General features: G+C 35.4%; 1 long non-coding RNA gene across 1 annotated transcript; it reads left to right on the top strand.

The window, feature by feature from the left end:
• Positions 1-10,962: 10,962 nt before the first annotated feature.
• Positions 10,963-14,033, top strand: LOC108673422. The gene is made up of 2 exons (XR_001930978.2): positions 10,963-11,034; positions 13,494-14,033. It is a non-coding gene; the product is annotated as an uncharacterized LOC108673422 (long non-coding RNA).
• Positions 14,034-15,192: the final 1,159 nt, after the last annotated feature.

The raw sequence follows: 15,192 nt of genomic DNA, 5'->3' as shown, positions 1-15,192 counted from the left end.
CACAATAATTAGTCTGATATCCATCTTAACGTTCGATTTGCCCTGTGGCGTCACTCATATACACTTGTGCCCGAAATTATTCATACCTCTTCAGAAATATAACAAATTCCAATTTTAAAGAACAATAAAGATCATTTACAACTTATTCTTCTAGGAAAGGTTGTCATAATAATGTACAACAAATTTAATGCTAGAAAATATTCAGAAAATAACTTTCAACAATAATTATTTTTAATTTTGTGAGACGAACTGTTCATATTTATTCGTACCCTCTTATTCCAGATCATGTATTATAATATTTAGGAAGAATAATCAATAAAAATAGTAGTAGATACTCAATAAGTGTATTTCAAAATTCGGTATTATTAAGCATTGTTATATTTTTCTCTACTAAGTCTGAAAATATCATTTTTCTACAATTTAGGGAAAAGCTAAAATTATGATAAAAGTTTGAAGATGGTGAAGAAAAAAGAGCTTAGTAATGATCTCAGAAACAAAATTGTTAATTCCCACAAAGTTGGACTTGGATATAACGAAATATCTTATAAGTTTGATGTTACTATACCGGTACTATACAATACAGACAAAACTTTATAAAAAATCAAATAATTTTACACGGTGGATAACCCGGTTGGTCGAGGAAGTAAGGGGAAAAATGTCCCCTACATGTGCTAGAAACATAATATGCTCCATTTGCAACAATCCTGGGATCATTAGCAAGGAAATTCTGTCAAATTTGAATGCTTCTGGTATGAAGGTATCAAGATAAACACTGCAAAAGACAATGCGTCGTAACGGACTGAAAGGGTTATGTCGACCCAGGAAAACCCCTTTGCTAACATAAAAGCATGTGAAAGCACGTATGAAGTTTGCTAAAACTCATGTTGATTCCCTAACCTCATTTTTCAACAAGATTTTGTTGACAGATGAGACTAATATAGAATTATTCGGGAATATGGATGATGTTTACGTTTGGAGAAAAAAAGGGAGAGGCGCATAATTCAAAGAACATATCCCTACAGTCAAACATCGGGATGACAATCTTATGTTTTGGGGTTATTTTTCTGCTAAGGGATCAGGAAGTCCGATTAAAGTAAACGGGATCATTAAAAATAACAATATCTTGATATTATCAAAATTAACACCAAACAGGATGCAGAAAAACTCTCTCCGGGTTCTGATTGGAATCTTCAGCAAGATAATGATCAAAAGAACACATCGAAAATAGTCAAGAAGTGGTTCGAGGATTCTCACATCAATGTCATGGAATGGCCTAGTCCAAGTCCCGATCTCAATACAATTGAGAATTTGTGGAGCGTGTTAAAAACACAGGTGAAAAAAGAGACAACATAAAAATTTGAAAGAATTGGAACAGTATGCCTAGGACGAATGGATAAAACTTAGCGTTGGTACATGCAGGAGCCTTGTTGACCATTACATTAAGCGTTTGCAACAAGTTATCACGAGTAAAGGCCATGCTATGAGCTACTGATTCAGGGTATGAAAAAAATTTGGTCATCAGTCAGTTTTATGTTTCCTTTGTATCTCTTTATGAAACTGAAAAATAATGGTTTTTGGATTTTAAATAAATGTTATATGGATTATAAATGGTTTACATCTCCTTTTGAAGTTTTATATGATTATTTTTTGGTATCTTTCTCGTAATTTGTCGAAATGACGTTAGGGTATGAATAATTTCGGGCACAAGCTAGTTTATATAAAAAATTGGAATTTTTAACGTCCTTCTAATCTACAATGCAGGGTTGCCCAATCTTTTCCTTTTAATGAACTACCATCGCTAGTTGACATTGCTGATAACGCTTGAGGTGAGAATCTTGTTAGAAGAATCTAACGGTCACTGAATCCAAGGTAGACTCGTTTTCCTGTGCAAACTGCACCATTGGTCCTTCGAGAAAAAAAAAAACTTTAACCTTGTTATATTTTACAATGATTGGTGACGGCTTTGCATAACTGATTTTTTAGTGCTTAGCCATCTCTTCACACAAACTTTTAATTGTTCAATATAGGCTCTCTACTGTAGTCGAGATTGCAGTTTTTACAGTGCAGAAAAAAATGTACCTTGTCTGAGTAACGTTCTGCATGAGCCCCTCAAGATGACTTATCTTAAGATAAATGAATAGAACGGGACTTGAAATCAGTCTTTTTATAGTAAATATCGACACCATACTCAAGTACACTTTTTGAGGTTGTATTTTCCCAGAGAATGCGCTTCGAAGTCACAGTAAGGCACTGATTTGATTTTCAGAGATCAAACTGACAAGAATAATTCAAGTAAATAGCAGCCAGCATTTATACATGTTATTGCATGAAGTTTTAAAGTTAGAACTCTCACTAGCCCAGAAGTAGGAACACGGTTTAGTTACGACTGTTATTTGGCTTATACTTGTAATGCACCTATAAATAGTATAAGAAGTACACGATTCTGCAAAGTACTTCATGAATTATCAACCAAACTCAAAAATAATGAGCACAAATCATGAATTCATGGTTTGTGCAAATTATATATTCTATATTTTCGGCGATTATATTGGGAACTGCTTTATCAATTTAACTGGAAATTTTGCTCAAACTGCCGATCTATGCGCGACATTTTTGAACACGTGACAATGCATTTTCAGTGCAAAATTAACCTTGCCAAAAAATACCAATAAAATTAATTGAATAGAAACATGTATGATATTTTTTGTTGATATTTGTGCAAAATTTAAGGTATTCTCTGTGTTATAGATTTGAATTTAGATTTAGAATCAACGAGTAAATAATTCACAACTAAAATATTATATACATCTTTTCGAATAAATTGCACAGACAATATCTATTTCTTCATATGCATTGATAACGATTTTCAGCAGTCACAAGCTTCATGCAAGGAGATAATTATTACGCGTATATTGTTTTTTAATCTTTGTTCGAATGTATCACGGAACGATTCGTGGAATTTGAAAATCAAAGACCTCATGAATGCAGTTAATATGCAAAAGACTATAGCAAGTATTGATGTAAAATAAAGTTCAACAAATTATTGAGGCAACGGAGGGATTTATGAAACGTTTATTAGTAACGGGCAACTTACGGCTGAGTTGAAACACTGCAATGTTTAAGCTATGTATATTTTGATTTGTTATTAAGGGCCAGTCGCAAACGAAAAAGAAATTTTTCAAGTGCATCTTAGCAAAATTTCATTGTTTTCGTCAATAGAAATCTCAAAATGGCTACTTATCATTATTTTTTTAAGTTAGATTATTTGAAATTTCATGATTTACTGAATCATTAAAACACAATAGTTTCTGCTTTCATATATGGCTCGTTTTCAACACGAATCCCCCTACGTGCCTTTAAGAAAATAATTCAATGGGGAGCATCAATAAAATATTCTAAACATTGTTCTACTATGAACGGTCGTACAGTGAAAAGTAATCGTCCTGCTTATAGGCTAAAATGTTTTCCACTGAATATGTTTACATACTCGACAGGGTCTCTTTTCAGCGCATTTCCTCATTTATGGATAAAAGGCGATATTGTGCTCGTCATGTCCGTCCGTCTGTCTCTCCGTCCGTCCGTCTGTCTGTCCGTCCGTGACTTCAAGTTTTCGTCGGCGAGAGAATGCGCTCTCTGTCACTAACTGCAATGAGTACTGAGTTGTATTTTTCTCATGAGTGGCGTTCTGAAATGGTGTAAAAATTAACCGCTTGAGATGAAGCGCCGCCATTCAGGTTGTTTGGCACGTCTGGCAAGTCCTTCTCCGGAGGAGAACAGGTGAGCGCTTAAATGTCTGAGCCGGAATGTCTTGCGCCACGGTGAAGCATCCAGGCACATGTTCATGTTTGGGGCTGCTTCTCAGTTCAGGAACAGGAGCTCTTCATCTCCTTCCCACAAACACGGCAATGAACTTGGTTAGGTACAAAGATGTTAAGATCAAACAGTTGATTCCCCCAATTGACAATCAGTTTCCTGACCATAATTGCATTTTTCAACACGATGGAGCTTCGTGTCATAGAGCCTGTGCTATCAAAAAGCTTCTTAAAGATTTTGCGTTGATGAATTGGCACCAAAGCTTGAAAATATTCCAGATTTGAACCCTATAGAAAATTTATGTGCCATTATTAAACAGAGGGTAAACTCAAGGAGGTAAACAAAAGCCAACTTCTGCATAGGGCTTACAGGACTTGATTAACATGAATGGAACTCTATTGATATAACCATCATTCAAAATTCGATTTCTAGCCTGCCTAATTTAAGAGAACAGAAGAGGTTCCTCGCAATAGGAGTCAGCACAGCAAACATTGATACCTTGGGGAAATTGGCCATGTTTAGAATTTTTCGTGTGGGATTTCGTTCTCGTTGATGCTTTATTTTGTGTTCAAGTTAATAAACAAATATTTGACTATTGCTGATTTTATTTTAGACCTCATAATTAAATAATATAGAAAATGTCAGGAATGTAGTCTTGTATGGACCAAATATTCAAATTTCGCATTCATAGAAGCAATTTTCAGATATTCTTACTTTATGCTCAGATGTACATTTTCAGTTGTTCTTACTATATATTAGGCCACCTATCGTTGGCCTAAAATATGTAATGGCGGACCTAATGACGGGCGTTCAAAAATTATTGCTCTACGCATACAAGCGCGAGAGGAAATATTCCCCAAAAGTTCCAATTGTAGTTCGACCGAGGGCTGGTTCGACCCACGGCCTAGATAAGGACGGCTTGAAGTGTTGAAGGCTACGTTCCGGAAGGCAGGAATCATGATGGTCCATTACATCCAGGGCAGTGGTGGTCTTCGGCAGACGACCCTTTCCTACACCATTTCCACCGATCTCCCTTCCTGATCTCGAAATATTACGTTTTATTTGTACAGGGTGTTTCACAACCAACTGCGTACTATAATTAACAATATGGTTTACAAGCCGGATTCAGAAAAATCAACTTCTCAATAAAGAAATTATATATAATCATAATTTCAACCGCAAATTAACTTACTTTCATTGTATTGTTTGTTCAGTATAACTTATGCTGAGTACGGCGTCATGTTCGAGACTCGGCAGGTCGGGACTATCAGGGTCATTTTATATCCTTCCCATCGGCCTAGCTGCGGAGCTCCACGCCGCAGAGCATCGCGCAACCTGTATGCGAGGATTTTTATTCCCCGACTCAGCGTGAAGCTTAAAAAAATATAACTCAGTACTCACAGCAGTGAATGACAGAGAGCGCATTTTCTCGTCGACGAAAACTTGAGGTCACGGACAGACGGACGGACAGACAGATGTTTAGTCGAACTGATGATGGAGCTGGACTCCGAAACGTTTTCAATATCGATATGGTGAATTTTCTTGGCGTTTTCTTTGCTTTTAAATTCCTTGTGAACTTGCGATATAAGCAGACTAATAATATACTGTAAGTACTTGTTCATCGCTCTACGATAAGGGTTTTGAATTGTTTGGTGACTATGTAGAAAAGTAGAATTATAGTAACTCTTTCAGATGTATATAATAAAAAATTTTTTCTCTACCTAGTATTTATTTTATTACAAAACATTCCCTAGTTTCTGAATAGCCCTCGCACATCAATATTTGAGAGATTTATTAATTGATAGAGCTTGATTCTAATTTATCATTAGATAAATGATATCTTAAATATCATTTGTCTATAAGTGTATTCTTTCCTATCGATAAACAAATATTTCGTATACCGGACAGAAACCTTTTTATATATAAAGAAGGAAATAATTTACAAATTATTCACTAGCAAAACATTCAAGTTAATACTCGGAAATATTGATCTTCAATTAATTGGAAATTCTTCAACTATGTTTCAGACGAGCTACCGAAGTAGGGAAAAGTACAAAAAATTAGCAACTATGTTGATTTTTTCTGTCATAGTGAAAAGTTGATCTGAGACACACCGCTTCAGGTCTTGGTCAGCCCATCTTGTTCTTTCTTAGCTGAAATATCCTTGTTTGGCAGAATTTCGTCGTTAATTGTTGGCCCTCTAGAAGGTTCCTTCCAAATGTAGCTTCCCTTCGCTACCTCCTGGCTTCACTGCTCTCAAATTTGTTGGCGGTAGCGCAGTTGCAGCGCATAATAAAGAGAACAGACAAGAAATTAAAGAAAATCATCACAATTTGCTTTGAATTAGGTCGCATTATTTCCCTTTATGTTTAGCATCAATGATTTAGATTGTAAAAAAGTTGCACGTTTTGTATTGCCTGAGGTTTCATAACAATTTTACAATATAGCTTCACTTCTTAGCTGCTAACGCCTTGATTTGTGAAATTTACGAATCTTTTCTAGAGTGTATTTCCTGTTCTCGAACAAAAATATTTATTTATAAATATACTTGTTTATTGGTGACGTAAAAATAAATTGGAAACAAACAAACAGGGTCGACTCGCCGAGAGGCTGTAATGAGTGCCGGTGTACGTTCTGTCACTAATTATGCACCACGGACTCTCAATAGCGCGCTCCCATGTCTTCGTAAACGTACCAGAAAAAACAATATTGGGTTTCGGAAATATAATCTAAACTCGGTTTCATGTATAAAACGTATAACTAGTTTATTTGAAGATGACAGAAATTAAATTCGGAAGCTGAATAACTATTTAAAACACGAACCGAGTGTGACAAACAGGCAACCACAGAATGTTGCCTCTCACGCCTGCAACAAACATCGTCCGATGTGTATTATTTTATGCCAAATTTTCCTGAATAATTTTTAAAGAATATCGAATTGAGGATCTAGCTTATTCATTAATTTTCACTCCCTAGAATCAAACATTTAGTCAATTAGCGTCATAAACCACATGCTCAAGTTCGGTGGCCTTGAAGAACATAGGAAAGTAGTGGGAGTATAAAATTTAGAGGATTTGGGGTAGGATTTGGTGGTGGACGAGGATTTGGGAGAGGATTCGGTGGTGGACGAGAATTTGGGGGATTCGGTGGTGGACGCGGATCCGGATACGGTGGCGGTGGATTTTGCGGACACGGTTAGTTGAACAATGGGGCGAAGACTAAGAGGTGAATGATGAATATGATAAGGATTCTAGATCCGCATTAACAAAATGATTGTACTCGCATAATTAATAGGGAAGCGAATTGAATGAAAAGTATTAATTTATCTGTCAAACTTCTTACTCTATTGTATACTAGTGATAATATTGTTATTTATCTTATTAGAATTTATTTCGCAATTTGTCATAATAGTTGAATTTTCGCCGATATTCCTCATCAGTGTTTGTGTCTGTTGTTATATGCTGCATTTTTTTATAAATCCATTGTATTTTAAGCCGATTTGATTTAGGCTTCATACTTCCACAAGATAAAACATATATCATATATGCACACTGAAAACGACCTGTTCAGGGTGGATAATAAAAAGTAGAACTTTTCTGGGACAAGCTCCAATTTGACGAGAAGAAAATGTGAATTTCACGCCAAAATAAGTGTTAAAAATCCCAATATTCTTGCCCATTCTTCAAACCTGCATCGGTGAATATTATCGATTTTTCAATGATCTTCTGAAGGACACTTCAGTCAATTAAATAAAGTAATGAAGCACCACACGTGCATCACCCTGAGTAGACAGTATTAGGCACTTGCTTATGAAGTCATCCGCCGATCAGATATGCGTAGAAAAAGAGGATTGTCGGCGGTATAATTGTACTTCGAGCGTACGGCGTGGTTAACGCCTAAACCCCGGATGCACCCTTATGGAACGCCATAATAAGTTATATTTGCCAGTATCGTCCTGAAAGTCAAACCAGTTCGATTGTGGGATTTTGAAGGTCACCATGATATGAGGTGAACGAAGATTATGATAATGATTCTAGATCCGCATTAACAAATGATTGTACTCGCATAATTAATAGGGAAGTGAATTGAATGAAAAGTATTAATTTATCTGTCAAACATCCTACTCTATTTTATACTAGTAATAATATTGGTATTTATCTTATTAGAATTTATTTCGCAATTTGTCATACTAGTTGAATATTCGCCGATATTCCTCATCAGTGTTTGTGTCTGTTGTTATATGCTGCATTTTTTTCATTCAGGCTTCATATTTCCACTAAATAAAACATACAGTATATGCACACTGAAAACGACCTGTTCAGGGTGGATAATAAAAAGTTGAACTTTTCTGGGACAAGCTAAAAGTTGACGAGAAGAAAATGTGAATTTCACGCCAAAATAAGTGTTAAAAATACCAATATTCTTGCCCATTCTTCAAACCTGCATCGGTGAATATTATCGATTTTTCAAAGATCTTCTGCAAGAGGGACACTTCAGTCTATTAAATAAACTTATGAAACACCACACGTGCATCACCCTGAGTAGGCAGTATTAGGCACTTGCTTGTGCAGTCATCCGACGATCAGAATTGCGTACAAAAAGAAGATTGTCGGCGGTATAATTGAGCTTCGAGCGTACGGCGTGGTTAACGCCTAAACCCCGGATGCACCCTTATGGAACGCCATAATAAGTTATATTTGCCAGTATCGTCTTGAAAGTCAAACCAGTTCGATTGTGGGATTTTGAAGGTCACCAGTAGCGCTATAAAAGAGCGACCAGGATATTTCGTTCTCGAACTCCTCGTCACGTAGGCCTACTATGTAAATAATTCTTATATTTGCTGAAGGTTATTTTTGTAAAGTGATATGAATAGTGATATGATGAATGATATTTGTGTCAGATGGTGAAGTGATCATTCGGTCGAATTATGAATAATCATTATGAAAAATGAGCGATGAAAAGTGCACCAAATGCTTTATTTTATTCTTCTAGTTAGATAATCTCATTCATTTTTATAATGCATATCCATAAGAGGCGAGTCGTAAAAGACGGCGCNCTGGCGAAAATTATGGAATCACCGGCCTCGGAGGATCATTCAGCTGTTTAACTTAGTAGAAAAAAAGCAGATCATAGACATAACACAAAACTAAATTAATTTCAAATGGCAACTTTCTGGCTTTAAGAAACACTATAAGAAATCAAGAAAAAAATTGTGCAGTCAGTAACGGTTATTTTTTAAGACCAAGCAGAGGGGAAAAATATGGAATCACTCAATTCTGAGGAAAAAATTTTGAAATCACCCTGTAAATTTTCATCCCCAAAACTAACACCTGCATCAAATTAGATCTGCTCGTTAGTCTGCATCTACAAAGGAGTGATCACACCTTGGAGAGCTGCTGCACCAAGTGGACTGACATGAATCATGGCTCCGAAACGAGAGATGTCAATTGAAACAAAGGAGAGGATTATCAAACTCTTAAAAGAGGGTAAATCATCACGCAATGTTGCAAAAGATGTTGGTTGTTCACAGTCAGATGTGTCTAAAATCTGGACCACATACAAACAATATGGGAAGGTGCTAAAGGCAAACATACTGGAAGACCGAGGAAGACATCAGAGCGTCAAGACAGAAAACTTAAAGCAATATGTCTCAAAAAAAGAAAATGCACAACAAAACAAATGAGGAACGAATGGGAGGAAACTGGAGTTAACATCTTTGACTGAACTGTAAGAAACCGCCTAAAGGAAATGGGACTTACATACAGAAAAGCTAAACAAAAGCCATCATCAACACCAAAACAGAAAAAAACAAGGTTACAATGGGCTAAGGAAAGCAATCGTGGACTGTGGATGACTGGATGAAAGTCATATTTAGTGATGAATCTCGAATCTGCATTGGGCAAGGTGATGATGCTGGAACTTTTGTTTGGTGCTGTTCCATTGAGATTTATAAAGATGACTGCCTTAAGAGAACATGCAAATTTCCACAGTCATTGATGATATGAAGCTGCATGTCAGGTAAAGGCATTGGGGAGATGGCTGTCATTACATCTTCAATAAATGCACAAGTTTACGTTGATATTTTGGACACTTTTCTTATCCCATTATACATCCTATCCAATCCCTTACACCATCAATTGAAAAGATGTTTGGGGATGATGAAATCATTTTTCAAGATGATAATGCATCTTGCCATATAGCGCAAAAACTGTGAAAACATTCCCTGAAAAAAGACACATAAGTTCAATGTCATGGCCGGCAAATAGTCCGGATCTTAATCCAATTGAAAATCTTTGGCGGAAGTTGAAGAAAATGGTCCATGACAAGGCTCCAACCTGCAAAGCTGATCTGGCAACAGCAATCAGAGAAAGTTGGAGGCAGATTGATGAAGAGTACTGTTTGTCACTCAGTTTGTCACTCCATGCCTCAGAGACTGCAAGCTGTTATAAAAGCCAGAGGTGGTGCAACAAAACACTAGTTACGTGTTGGAGCGTTCTTTTGTTTTTTTTGATTCCATAATTTTTTCCTCAGAATTGAGTGATTCCATATTTTTTCCCTCTGCTTGGTCTGGAAAAATAACCGTTACTGACTGCACAATTTTTTTCTTGATTTCTTATAGTGTTTCTTAAAGCCAGAAAAATGCCTTTAGTTTGAAATGACTTTGAAAGCCAGAAGTTTGAAATGACTTTAGTTTTGTGTCATGTCTGTGATCTGCTTTTTTTCTACAAAGTTAAACAACTGAGTGAACATCCTCCGAAGCCAGTGATTCCATAATTTTTGCCAGGGATTGTAATTTTTGTCAGGGGTTTCACAGTTTCCATGATATATACATGGTGCCAAAGATCACCTTTAAAGTCAATTAATCATATGAAATGATTAAAAGACACACGTGGGCAGACGTCACCTATAACCTGCCTGAGATTGCCTAGTCATCCATCGAAATAATGCGCTCAAAAAGAGGGTTGCATTGGGAATTGGAACTCGAGCGTACGACGAGGTAGTACCTCTGCAACGAAGGCAATCCCTTAAAATAAATTATTTATCCCATCTTCATAATGGTAATCAAACCAGTTCAGTTGTGGGATCTTCAAGGTCGCAAGAAGTGCTATAAAAGAACGATCAAGCAGCCCTGTAAGCAGTCCTTCTCAGTTCTTCATAAGTTCTTTATTAAAACTTAACAACGCTCACCGAGTTCCACTCTTCAACAAGACAATGAAACTGGTGAGTACGGCAGAAATTTAAAAGCGACAGTTTTGGTCATATGATATGATGAAAATGGATCTATTTTTTAATGCAGCATTCGAAATATTTTATTTCATGCAGTTTTTTCATGATGTACGAGTAAGTCAATCCGGCGTTGCCTGTTATTAATAAATCCCTGAGTTAAAAAAAGCGTTATATGAAAACACTAATCCATTATGAAAAATCCCAATGCAAACCCTTTAATCGAATAATCTTTATAATAGTACGATTTATTCGAACCCCCAGTTAGATAGAGAATTCTTATTCATCTCTCTTTTCAAAGGAAATGGAAGCAAATGAAATATATTAAGTTTTATGTCGAGAAAAATGCATTTAATACAACCAATAAACTAAACAAAAACATAATATTAAAATTTTTATTTAGAACATTTATGCGGTTTAGAATTTGAAGGAACTTTTAAGTTTTGGAATGAATGCTACCAAATTAGAAATTGATCTTCAATTTCCGATCGCACAAATTTGGAAAGTAGGTTATGGATAAAGTGATTTTTGGATAAAGTTGGTTATAGATAAAGTTGGTTTTCGATAAAGTTGATTATGGATAAGTTGGTTATGGATAAAGTTAGTTTTGGATAAAGTTGGTTATGAATAAAGTTGGTTATGGATAAAGTTGGTTGTGGATAAAGTTAGTTGTGGATAAAGTTTTTATGAATAAAGTTGGTTATGGATAAAGTTGGTTATGAATAAAATTGGTTATGAATAAAGTTAGTTTTGGATAAAGTTGGTTATGAATAAAGTTGATTATGGATAAAGTTGGTTATGGATAAAGTTGGCTATGGATAAAGTTGATTATGGATAAAGTTGGTTATGGATAAAGTTAGTTTTGGATAAAGTTGGTTATGGATAGAGTTAGTTTTGGATAAAGTTGGTTATGAGTAAAGTTGGTTATGGATAAAGTTGGTTATGGATAAACTTAGTTTTGAATAAAGTTGATTATGAATATAGTTAATTATGGATAAAGTTGGTTATGGATAAAGTTGGTTATGGATGAAGTTGGTTATGGATAAAGTTGGTTATGGATAAAGTTGGTTATGGATAAAGTTGTTATGGATAAAGTTAGTTTTGGATAAAGTTGATTATGAATATAGTTGATTATTGATAAAGTTGGTTATGGATAAAGTTGGTTATGGATAAAGTTTGTTATGGATAAAGTTGGTTTTGGAACCATTAACATATTGCAAAATTGTACTGTCGTAATACAGGTACCAGCTTCAATGCACTTACTCAAGTAATGTAAAGAATCCTTTTTGGAGATCCTTTAGGTTCGTAATGGACTATAAAAAAACGCTTGGTATTGTGATGCTTACTAACCGGTATTTGGACTGAATAAAAAAAACATATTTTGAGAAATAAATGTATAAAATCTATATATCGACTCTACTTATATTATAAACATATATGCTATAAACAGATGAATAATAATTTGTTGTTGCCAGACCACATGGGACAATAATCAATAAATCAATTCATAAATAGCTCAGTTGAGAGCTAATCGCATACCTGTAGCTCGGGATTAACTTTTTTCGTTAGCTCGTGAGTGGTGCGGAACATTGCGATTTAACAAATTAAGTTTTCAATGAGCCTGTTTTCAAGCAAGTTTGATTGCCATCCTGCATGAAATTTGCGAGTGAATTTGTTCGGTATCAGATATCGCCGCCAGAATAATGACAGTTATGCTGCAGAAGAAAGCCGCTTTTAAATTAAGATTCCTCAATTAGATTATTTCCTCAACTCAGTTAACTCATTTCCATCAAAAGTAGAAAGAATTCGTGCAAGTTTATAAATTTTATAGACCGTGCCGTTTTTTTAAATTGGTTACCTACATTTATTGAACGATCAAAAATATTTTTCATGAGCAAGGGATGGAAAAAAATTTAAGCCACGTAACATTGAAGGTATATAGGGAATTTGTTGTACAGGCGCTTCTCCTGCCTGCCTGAATTGCTTAAGAACCAACAAGTTTAACGTGAGCTGCAAACAAAATATCAGGAACTTCATCTACATCAAATGATTTTGCCTCTCATTCTCAGTACTGCCCACCAAAGAATTAAATAAACAAATTTCAAAACATAAGTTTGAGCTGATCTTTCATGACAGCATAAATTTTAAGATATCACTTAAGTTATAATTCGATTAATGAAGGGCCGGTAATCTCCATATCGCAATTATATCAAGCCAATGACTTCAGCGGATTGAGTTACCGATGTTTCTTCTAGCTGTGATGACGTATACAGCTACCGCATCTGTAGCTGTACCTATATACTTCAACCTAGCCGAGAAGAACCATAGGCCTTAGAATTTGAGTCTTTTTCTTTAAAGAAGTTATATTTATTTCGTGAGTGTTTTGATTAATGTTCTGCATAACTTGTATATTGAACAATGTACCACAAAGGGCCTAATAAATTTCATATTTACAGTTCCTGATCGTCCTCCTAGTGGCCTGTGTGGCATTCGCCGTCGCCATGCCCGAGCCTGAGCCACAATTTCGCGGATTTGGTTTCAGACAAGGATTTGAAGATTTCGGACAATGGATAAGGAATATTTTCCGTCCAAGGACCGTTTGAAAGTCTCTCAGATTTTAATTGATAAGCAATGAAGTGATATGTAGACTCTGCTCTCTTTAAAGAAAAATATCAATACAAGTTTAAGATTTGGGAATGATTTTTTATGTCCCTTAATAAAATATTTCATCCAGACTATCAATATCGAACAAATAATGCGCCAGTTTCCGTTCTAAAATGAAAATAACAGAGGCATTATGGTGATAAGTGTAAGTTAGTGCGATCGCAAGTTAGATTTCAATGGAAGGAGATGTGATCACGAGCCCGCTTTGTCTCTATGAATTGTAAGGTGGTTCTCGATGTTGTGGATGGGATTTCCTTTAAATAATTTTTTAATAATTTGTTTCCCTGTATATTTAATCGAAACCTGACTGAAGTAAATATTTCGACTTCGTTTATTTTCTCATGATTTATTCAAATAACTGCGATGAATGAAAAGTAAGACATATTTTTTCTTCATTCAATTCAAAAATTTTACAACGGATAATGTTCCCTGAATATAACTGTATAGAATGCAGACATCGAATTGTCAAACATAAGATATTATTATACCGATCAGCAAATATAAAAAACTAGCCGGTTAACCCGGATCGACCCGGCAGGATCGATAACATGAGTTTTTTTGTCTCGTCTATAAAATGAAATAGGAATAAATAGAAATGAAACCATTATTGTATGATTTGTAAGGAATGCCACGTTCAATTCACACTACAGTTTTCGCATTGAGCATTGAACTTCATTTGACACTCGATACAAAATGTAGAACGATTGTTTTTCTTTCGAAACTAAATTAATTTATCCCAATTTAGAATTCAAATGGTAATTTTTGATACAACCTTGCTAGCAGTTTTCAAATTGTATCATCGTTTATTTGCCACTATACCAGTGACATTAGTTTAACAAATATTTCGTATACCGGGCAGGAATAATTTCCTTATATTTAAAGAAATAACTAATTTTGAAAATATTCACTAGCAACACAAGCAAGTTAATACTCGGGAAATATTGCAGAAATGAGATTTTCAATTCTCTGGAAATTCTTCAATTATGTTTCAGACGGGCTACCGAAGTAGGGAAGAATAAAAAATCAGCCACTGCGTTGATATTTTCTGTCAAAGTCTAAAACTGATTTACGACACACCGCTCCAGGTCTTGGTCATGCTTTCTTGTTCTTCCTTAGCTGAAATATTCTTATTTAGCCAAATTTCATTGTTGATTTTTGGCCCTCAAGGAGGTCCCTTCCAATTTGTGCCTTCACCTCACCACCTCCTGTCCTCTCAATTTTTTCCTGTCTGTAGCGCAGTTGCAACGCCTAATAAAGAGCTAACAAAATTCAAAAAAGATAATTCCAATTCGCTTTGAATAAGGTCGCACTATTTCACTTTATGTTCAGCATCAATGATGTATTTTGTAGAAAAAAGTCGCATGTTTTGTATGAGGTTTCATAACAATTTTACAATACAGCTTGACGTCCTAGCTGCTGATGCCTTGATTTGTAAAATTTACGAATCTTTTTTAGAACGTCTCTTTTCCTGTTCTTGCACGAAAGTCGCAC

Source organism: Hyalella azteca, unplaced genomic scaffold, assembly GCF_000764305.2.
Source record: "Hyalella azteca isolate HAZT.00-mixed unplaced genomic scaffold, Hazt_2.0.2 contig9315, whole genome shotgun sequence".
NCBI classification, from domain to species: Eukaryota; Metazoa; Arthropoda; class Malacostraca; order Amphipoda; family Hyalellidae; genus Hyalella; species Hyalella azteca.
Note: the sequence above shows the minus strand (reverse complement) of the source record. Positions and strands in the feature narration are given on the sequence as shown.